Genomic DNA, 10,377 nt, shown 5'->3' on the forward strand with positions numbered 1-10,377 from the left:
CTGAGCCAAAAAAATAAAAAACCATTTTTTAAAAAAGTAATTCCGGGGCGCCTGGGTGGCTCAGTCGTTAAGCGTCTGCCTTCGGCTCAGGGCGTGATCCCAGAGTCCTGGGATCGAGCCCCACATCGGGCTCCTCTGCTGGGAGCCTGCTTCTTCCTCTCCCACTCCCCCTGCTTGTGTTCCCTCTCTCGCTGGCTGTCTCTCTCTCTGTCAAATAAATAAATAAAAATCTTTAAAAAAGAATAAAAAAATAAAATAAAAAAGTAATTCCACTTAAGTGGTTTTGTGTTACCTGCCACCCTGAGTCCAGACCAGTGCAGCTCTGTCTTCCCACTGTGCCATGTAGCTGTTGCACTGGGCCCAGCTTGACGGTGAGCATCTCCAGGAATGAGGTCAGACATGCAGAGCTCTGAAGAAAGCGCCTGGCCTATGGGAAGTGGTCAGTAAATATTCGTTTGTGTCACTTGTGATACCACCCTTCATTCCGAAAAGAAAGCCACTTTAAAAAAAAAAAAAAGTCTTTTAATTATATAAGCAATGCAATGAAGTACAGGTCTGTCTTTCTGCTCAACTCTGTTTCCCCGATTAAAGCTGTAGAATTGGGATCGCTACATAAAAAGACATGAACGTTTTGAAGGCTTTTGATCAGTACTTTGGAAACAACTCCCGAATGGGCAGACTGGGCCACTTCGCCCTCCCACCAGCAGCAGGCAAGAGAAACCGTCTTCAACATTTGCACCAACAACTGACTTGATCATTTTGGTAAATTTTTCCTAAGTGATAATGGGAGAGGAGTGTTTCTACCATTTTATTTATTTTTTATTTTTTAAAGAGCTATTTATTTTAGAGACAGAGCATGCAAATGGGGGCAGGGCAGAGGGGGAGGGAGAAAGAATCTCATGCAGACTCCGTGATGAGTGCAGAGCCTGACACGGGGCTCGATCTCACAACCCTGAGATCACAACCTGAGTCAAAATCAAGAGTTGAACGCTTAATCATCTGAGCCACCCAAACACCCTGTTTCTGCCACTTTAATTTTCTTTTCTTTCTTGACAGTTTTTTTTTTTCTCATATTGTCTATTTGTATGTCATTTTCCTTTGGGGATTTTCATCCTTTGCTTGTTTTTATGGGTCAGAGATGCCTTTGAATATCAGATCTGTGGTCATAGTGCTTTTGTCACTTTACTGTTTCTCTCTTAAGTTTGGTCATGTTCATACCTATGTTTAATTTAGTTTTGTGTTTCTTCACTTGTCAGCTTGCGGTGAAGGCAGAGTTGGGACGAGCCTGCCGGCTGGAGCGTAGGTGGAAAGTCCTGGCAGGTGGGAAGTGCTCAGTCACTTAGGGGATGTACCACATGATGACTCTACCTGAACCCTCTTCAAGATGGACCTGGTCGTGCCCTGCCTGTTTGTCAGGCAACTGGCTATACCAGGAGAAGTTTTTTAGTTAACCACAACTAAAGCCAACTCTAACCAGCCTAAGGAGAGCAATAATGACAGCCACAACCACCACCATTATCATCACCAAATACATGTGCAATTTGTTTTTAAAAGAAGCTTATTGGAATTCCTCTGAAGTATTTTACAAGATTGAAAGAAAAATAGGATTTCAACCAAGTCTGAGTGAGGATAGCTCCAGGAGCGCCCACATGACTCGGCTCTGAGGACGCTGTGTGTCTGTAGCACATGGGCACGTGTCTGCGGTCACCCTCTGGCCATTACCACTTCAGCGCAAGCCGGCTTCCGATCCTCGGCCTCTGTGTCACTTTGGGGTTTTCTCTGGTCACATCCTTCTGCAGCAGTGAGAGATGGAATGCTCACACCAGGGAAATCAGTGTGAGGCCAGAACCCTGCTGCCCAGCACAAGAGCAGCCCTGCAGGGAACCTCTAAGGACAGGCAGCGTGCTGTGTTCTGGGGTAGGGTGTTGGGGAGAAGAGTGGAAAGCCTTCCTGCAGGCTGCCAGTATGTCAGGCAGCAGGGAGGTGCTCGTCTCAGCCAAAAGATCAGGACGGGGAAAGGACAGTCCCTAAAGCTTGAAGGAGATGGAGGGGGTAGGGGCAGGGACTGGCCTGGAGTGAGAGGCCAGGGGGGCATCCTATGAAGGTATCCCCAAGGACTCCTAAAATTTCTGGCTCTGTGGCCAATTTGGGAGCGATGTGTGGGTCCATTGTGTTCTGTGGAAGGACAATCTCTTGTTTTCATTGCTCACATTAAATTGAGAGCCACTATCAGGCTTGCAAACCTGGAGAGTAGAGGTGTGTCCCAGCTGACCACCCTCCCAGAAGCCCAGAGTCCTCCAGGCTGTTAATGCCAGTCTTGTCCTTGACATGATCTTAATCATTCAGTGCCCAGAACTGGGCCTGTTAATGGTGTGCACGTGATCAAATAAAACAATTGGGGCACCTGGGTGGCACAGCGGTTAAGGCGTCTGCCTTCGGCTCAGGGCGTGGTCCCGGCGTTCTGGGATCGAGCCCCACGTCAGGCTCCTCTGCTATGAGCCTGCTTCTTCCTCTCCCATTACCCCTGCTTGTGTTCCCTCTCTCGCTGGCTGTCTCTATCTCTGTTAAAAAANATGCCAGTCTTGTCCTTGACATGATCTTAATCATTCAGTGCCCAGAACTGGGCCTGTTAATGGTGTGCACGTGATCAAATAAAACAAGTTCATTTTATTCCTTTAAGAAAACCCGCATATTTTTAATACTATATCCTACCTCATGTTATCTATCGTGCATTTCCACTAAGTAGAAAAACTTAAAACCCTATTTTAGCCATTTCCTGAAAGCTTAATTAGAAGAAGGGATACAGGCTAAATACAGTACATAAATTGCCTAAAACTGAAAAGGGCTTTGTGATCACATGACCCATTGTGGAAACCACTTGGAAATCCCTGGCCGGGACATTTGTTTAAAAAGCTTCACGTGGAATGTCTTTGTAATGATGATCTGAATCGTCAATGCTAAGAAGAGCCAGGTGGAAACAAGGAGGAGGTCCTGACCAAAGGAAAATTTGATCAGGAGAAAAAAACTATGTTACCGAGGAGACAACAGAGTTCACATCGTGATTCCGCTACTCCTGACGTGACCTGAGGCAAGTTGCTTCAGCTCTCTGCATCTCCTCATCCACAAAATGGGTGCATTGCACCCCCCTCCTAGATTCGTTGAAAGATTTGTGAGATGTACAGATACAGATACAAAGGGCTTAGCACTGTGCCCTATGTATGGGAAGACTCCATAAAGGGACCCACTGTCATCGGAGACGTGGCGTCTAGGCAGTGGGGGAGGGGCAGCCTGGGAGTGGCATGTGGTCAATACCAGTGCAGCAGCAGCAGCAGGCCAGCAGCGCAGCCTTGAATGGCTGAGGCTGGTGGCCTTCCTGTAGGAAGAGGTCAGGCTATGGAGCGGCAGGAGGATGGATGCTGATGGAAACAGTGGCCGTCTTTGACCAGCCCCTTACCTGGAGGGAATAATCCTCACAGCAACCGTGTGAGGTAGTCACCGGCATGACTCCCGTGCTATACACAGGGAAACTGAGGTACGCGCCTTTTTTATTCCGGGATCTGAGGAAGCTTAACTTTAGTCCCTTGATAGAAGGATTCAACGATCTGTTTGGTAGATTCATTGTAATTGCTGAGTACATACCTTATGTGTCAGAGCCGAAAGGCCCCTCAGCGCCCGGGGCCTTGGCCTACCGCCTCACAGCTTGTGAAGTGGAACCCAGTGGACGTGGACCCAGGCAGTTTGGCGTCAGAGCCTAAGCTCTGAGCTGCCACGCTAAGCTGGCTCTGATCACTCAGAACGTCTCAGGACAAGCTGTAGAAAAGTCAGAGTGCCCAGAGCTCATCCTTGCCGAATGCTGGCTCCGCGGTGCTGGACCGCTTCATTCATTGGGCTGGGCACCAGCGAGGGAGTGTGTGGTGACCTGATTGCCCCTTTCCCACCCAGACCCATGGCAGACATTGCTAACCGATCACGGCATTTCTTACCCTTCCTAAGCACCAGGGTAGGGCCTCCAAATCCCGAAGACCACCAGAAAATCACCACCAACTGACTAGCATTAATAGGTTAGATAAAATCTAGTTGTTGTACCTTAAGGCATGCCAGACGATAGCACAGAAGGTGGGGAGTGCGTTCATGCCAGCAAGAATCTGCCCATCATTCCACAGGACGCTCCACACATGAGCACCAACGCACTGGAAGTCACAGAAGCAACTATGCAAACCGAGCCAGAGGGACATCGGGAAAATGAAGGCATTACAAGGTTGTCCTGGAGGGTGACTCCTCGCTCTGCACCCTCCTTGGGCATCACCCCAATACCATGACCATAACTCTGGAGGAAACCTCATGTTTTAAAAACAGAACAAGGAGGGAAAAGTCCCAGCCTCCTGAGATTAGCGGTGGAGAGCAGAGTCCCTGTTCGCGAGGCCACATCACTAATCACAGCACCAGGGCTCTGACGAGCCTGCAAGGAGGCCTGGCTTCAGGGATGGACACAGCCAGGCACAAAGAGCCCTCGAGATCACTGCCTGCCATCATGACAATGATTTGGAACCACTGGCTCCCCTTAACCCATGATTCTCAAACTTGTTCAAATACTGCTCAACTACTGAATAGTATCAAAAACCACTCCCAGATGGTAGAATGTCGGGTGCGTTTATGGAATGTCATGAAATATGGATAAATTAAGTGCACAGTGACCCAGTGCTATCAAAGTTTATGGCCACTCTCATAGCCCCTGAGCTAGAATTGCATGCGTGGTGACAAATGCCAAGAGGCTGATGGTTTTTTAGGCAGACTCTTTAACATGGAGAAAGTTCTGTTGCCTTGACTTTTTTTGTGTGAAACCTAGAAGAGGGATTGCCGTTCCAATTTTAGCTATAAAATAGCTCTCTGTTCAGGCTCAGCTTGGTCAGAGCAGGGCTACCCTATAACATTACCATTAGTATCCCGATGCAGACCTGACGCCCTGTCCCAGGAGCAGTGATGTTGGAAAACTACCAGTAGAGGCGAGGCTTTACCCACCTTTGATCTACAGCGGGGAAATCTAATATACGGACCACCACGGGCCTCCCAACACAAGTCGGCCTGAGGTCACTGGGAAGGCAGAATAGCAAAGGTCGTGTTTCAGCAGCTCACAATACCCGCTCTGTGGCCAAACAAAGGCCTGACCTTCCAAGCCGTGTCTGACCTTTCAACTCTAACATCTGTATTTACTCAGCAATTACAGCTTAAACTACCAAAGGGGAAGTTCAATCATTTATATCAAAGGGAATAAATTAGACCTTCCCTGGATCCCATCACAAAAAAAGCTGGACGAGTCTTTGCACTCAAAACAAAGAAACTTCTCTTTTCACCAGTGCACACAACTGCTTTGTACCCAAGACAGAGAGTTAGAAGGGAAGTCTGAGCCCAAATTACAGAAGTTCGAAAATCTAGCATGTGAGCTGAGCGAGATCCTGAGTTTCTTTAAATGCTAAAAGGACAGTGGTAGAGTATCTACGAAGATGTCGTCCTTTAAGAGGGGAATTGCTGTGCTGGTTTAACAGGACTCAAGGCAACTCTGCTGTGAAAACGTGGAGACAGCATTTTCTGCAGCTCCATAATCCACCGCTGACCCCCAGTGACCTGACGGCATGGAGTAGCAGAGCTATTTTGAGAGGACAGACAGAGATGGAAATTGAGAAGCACTAAATTTCAGTGCACTTTTGGGCAAAATAAACTCACCTGCCCTCACGCACTGACGTTGGCCCTATAAACTGGTGAGAAGGCTCTGGAAAACTGTCGGGCTGCATCTCTTATAGTTGAAATGCGGCCGACGACTGTCATCCCACTCCTGGGCACACTCTCCGCCGAAAGGGAAAAGTACCGTACCTGCACCAGGAGCCTCGCAGAGGATGCTGGGGACAGCCGAGCGTGTCATCAGCAGGAAGTGGGATCAATGCTGGGCATCCGTAAAGACCGTGCACACTCCTGCTACAGAGAACGTGGTGAATCTCACAGAACGTTGAGCGAAGGAGACCAGACACAAAAGGGCACACACAGTAGGATTCCATTGCCGTGAAGTTCGCACCAGGCCTCACGGATCCAGGCCGCAGAAGGGAGGACATGGCTGCGTCTTCGACTTGGGTGGTCATGGCACAGCTGTGTGCACTTCGAGAGTTCATTGAGCCGTCTGTGTGGGTGTTTCTACCTTTCTATACGGATGCTTCAGCAGAGAGCGTACATTAAAAATTTAACTCATCGAGGTTTGTTGGGCAGTTTTATGATTGCATCCGTGTCCTGGAGAATGCAGACACGCGGACTGTCAACTAGAGCGAGCGCTCCTTCAGAATCGACGTGGAGTTGCTCATTTTCCCGAGGCCACACTGCCTGCTTCCGGCCACCTGGGCTCTTCCGGCGGTGGGCCAGTGGCTTGGAGAGCCGCGTGCTGGAACGAGCCAGGGGCCTGGAGGGTGGGGCCCGGCGCCGGAGCCTCAGACAAGTGGTGGTGAACCCTGCAGCCTGTGCGGCCTTCGTGTCCTCGAAGCGGAAATATTTGCAGACAGCTGTGTGCAACGTTTTAATTCTACTCTGTCTACCCCAGGAGCCAATAAGGCAGACAGAGCCCCCGGAATCAGGGAGGCTGTGTAACCTGCCCGGGGGGGCCCTCAGCTAGTGATACAAAGTCGGATTCCACATGCGTCCCACTCCAGCACATGGAGCCCCGTGGAGAGCACATCACCTCATGCTGCCTCCCCCGGGGGTGGGGGTGGAGGTCCGGGGGTGACGGTGCAGCGTCAGGAGGAGAAAGACGGCCTAATACAGCAAGTGGGTGAGAAACCCCTTTCAACAATCAATCCAGGGGGCTTTGAATGACCCAACACCCTCCATCCCCACCCCAGACCCACATCCAGTAGACCAGTACAACCAGTACACCCCCATGCCATGTTCCTGGGCTTGCTTTGAGGTGTTTGTCTCCCTTTCCCTAAAGACAGCGTGGAGCCCGGCCCAGGGTGGGCGATCTGGTATCACCTCATTAGTCCTTGTGACTTACTCAGTTTCAGTGGCGAGAGGGCTCAGTAACCCAGGGCTACTGCAGGATTCAGGTCCAAACATGTTTGTAAGGAAAAAGCAAAAATCAGTGCGTGCAAGACAGCTTCCCAAAAGAATCTCTTTCGATGTGAAATCCCACTACGGGTTTGGAGTGTGATCCGTCTTCTGACACCAAGCGTGGCAAGCTCTCTCACGTGTACCCGCTCTTCTGTCAAAATCCAGCTTTCCGGAATGAGGACAAAGATGAACTACATAGCCCACCTCTCGTCCTTGTGTAATTTAGGAATCCACGTAAAGGTACACTTTCGGTACCTAGTGAATGAGAACTAGAACGTGCCCTCCGTGGCTCATTGCGTAGAAGGGAAACTTAGAAGGCCTATGTTAGCCATTTCTTGAAAGCTGAACTGGAAGAAGGGATAAAAGCTGAAGAGATGCTAAGCTCTAGTAACAACACAGTACAGGGAAATACATAGAATATGCCTTTTCTCTTAGATGAATAAAATAGTTGATGTCCAGTTTCCTTCCAATAACGCAGGGGGTTACAATCGTAAGAGTACGATGGTGGGTCTGTATCTAGGCATAGGTCATAGGTCAGCAACGTACAGGTATCTACTTTGTGCTGGAGTCCAGGTTCCTCACTGAGACAGAAAAGAATAACACCTGCCAGGAGGAATGGTTTTCAGTGGAATAAAGAAGTAAGATGCACTGTCCATAGCTTTCACTAATGGAGACGCATTGGATAGAACGTCTGATCTCTGAAAACTTGCCTCCCTCAACTGCAGAAGTGCTATCCAAAAAAACAACAATCTTATCAAGGACTGCTGCTTTCTCCCCGCATCCCCCAATTCCGAGAAATCGATTTTAGAAAAAGAGAGGTAATTACAGGCTAGTGAGATTCTCAAATTCTTTAAGATTTTACTTATTTGAGAGAGAGAGAGAGAGAGTATGAGCAGGGGTGGGGAGAGGCATATGGAGGGAGAGGCAGACTTCCCGCTGAGCAGGGGGCCTGATGCCTGGCTGGATCCCAGGACCCTGAGATCAGGACCTGAGTCGAAGGCAGATGCTTAACCAACTGAGCCACCCCGGGGCCCCTCAAAGTAAACTGTTTTAATAGGACCTGGGCAGCTCAAGTTGTAACTCTGAAAGAGAAATGGTATGTTTAGAAAGATGAGAGCTTTTCAAAGATAGTCATTAAAGTCTGCAGGCCTGTAAAGATGCTATTGGCCTCGACTTTTATGAGCTTATTCTCATAAGCATCCTGTGAGGCGGGTTTCAACAGAGGACTAGGAAGCGGGGTCCTTGAAAAAGGAAAGCCTCTTTCCTCAGAGGGGTCATCTTCCGGCACCACAGGGGCAGGGTTTGATTTTGGAAAATCACGCAGGGTTCTCCACATTAATTTTGTTATTTTTAAACTTTCTCCACATCAGTGTCCCTGTGCCAGCAGCTGCTTCATGCTTTGGCTTCTGTGTCGGCCCACGTCTAGCTGAGCTGATTAGTCGTGCAGAGGGAGGGGCAGCCCTGGGTTCAGTCCTGCTTGGCCTCCCTCTGTGCTGAGCCATGGTTTCCTCATCGACTGCAAGGTGCCTAGTGTGCCTGACATTAAGGAGGGCCCAGCCTGGGATCCCTCCTACATTGTTGGTGGGAATGCAAGTTGGTACAGCCACTCTGGAAAACAGTGTGGAGGTCCCTTAAAAAGTTAAAAATTGAGCTACCCTATGACCCAGCCATTGCACTACCGGGTGTTTACCCCAAAGATACAGACGTAGTGAAGAGAAGGGCCATATGCACCCCAATGTTCATAGCAGCATTGTCCAAAATAGCTAAATTGTGGAAGGAGCCGAGATGCCCTTCAACAGATGACTGGATTAAGAAGCTGTGGTCCATATATACAATGGAATATTACTCAGCCATCAGAAAGAACGAATTCTCAACATTTGCTGCAACATGGACGGGACTGGAGGAGATAATGCTAAGTGAAATAAGTCAAGCAGAGAAAGCCAATTATCATATGGTTTCTCCCATCTATGGAACATAAGAACTAGGATGATCGGTAGGGGAAGGGATAAAGAAAGGGGGGGGGTAATCAGAAGGCGGAATGAAGCATGAGAAACTATGGACTCTGAGAAACAAACTGAGGGCTTCAGAGGGGAGGAGGGTGAGGGAATGGGATAGGCTGGTGATGGGTAGTAAGGAGGGCACGTATTGCATGGTGCACTGGGTGTTATACGCAAGTAATGAATCATGGAACTTTACATCAAAAACTAGGGATGTACTGTATGGTGACTAACATAATAAAAAAACATTAAAAAAAAAAAAAAGGAGGGCCCAGCCTGGGACAGTCACACATCTTAATCTTTTGGAGCGCAAGATACAGCCCATCTTCTCCCAAATCCTGCTTGTCTGCAGCATCATGGAAAACGGCCATGTGCATAGCTGACAAATGCCAGGCAACGCCAGAAAGTAAGGGGTCCCACAGGAAAACCACGGTGTGTCCAAATGCATCCCTGTCAGGTTCAGGGACACCCGAGTGCCAGACCCAGCAGACCAGTGGGGAAATAGGCAGAATGTGGTAGAATTCAATCTTACACTCAACTTAGACACGAAGCTGTAAAACCAGACACAAATATCATTAGATCAGCTTCTAAAGTCCCCAGGGCTCCAGTGTTGTGTTTGAGTCCAAGTCAGGCAGGCAACTGCCAAAACCAAAGGGTGGTCTGTGTGCAGGGACCTCGGGAATGGTCTATGGTTCGTGCTCGTCACCAGACCCAGAGGCGCGACTACACGCCTGGGGAGTCCTTCCCACCACCAACTGCGCCACTGAAGACATCTCTCCATGACACTGACCGTCAGAACCTGCCGTAGCTGGCCTTTCTTCTTCATCCTCATGGGGCTGGAGGGAACTGAGAGGCCACCTCCTCCAGCCCCAGTGCCTGCGGGCACTCTGCTAGCATTCCCGAGCAGCTGTCAGCCCCATCGCTGCTGGGTGCTCCCAGCAAGTTCTAACTCGAGAACCCTGGGTTAACAGACAGGATGACAAAACAAGGACTCTGTCATGGCCTAAGTATATGTTTTACTTAATTTTGCCACATTTGCCCAATTCTGCCTGAAGTGCATCCTGGTATAGGGGCACCTGGGTGGCTGAGTCGGTTAAGCGTCCAGCTCTTGGTTTTGGCTCAGGTCATGATCTCATGGTCGTGACATGGAGCCCTGTGTTGGGCTCCCTGCTCGGCAGGGAGTCTGCCAGAGATTCTCTCCCTCCTCCTCTGTCCCTCCCACCACTCCACCCCCACCCCGTGCTCGCAGGCTAGCTCTCTCTAAAAAATAAATAAATCTTTTTAAAAAATGCAT

The sequence above is a fragment of the Ailuropoda melanoleuca genome, chromosome 11 (genome assembly GCF_002007445.2).
Source record: "Ailuropoda melanoleuca isolate Jingjing chromosome 11, ASM200744v2, whole genome shotgun sequence".
NCBI classification, from domain to species: domain Eukaryota; kingdom Metazoa; phylum Chordata; class Mammalia; order Carnivora; family Ursidae; genus Ailuropoda; species Ailuropoda melanoleuca.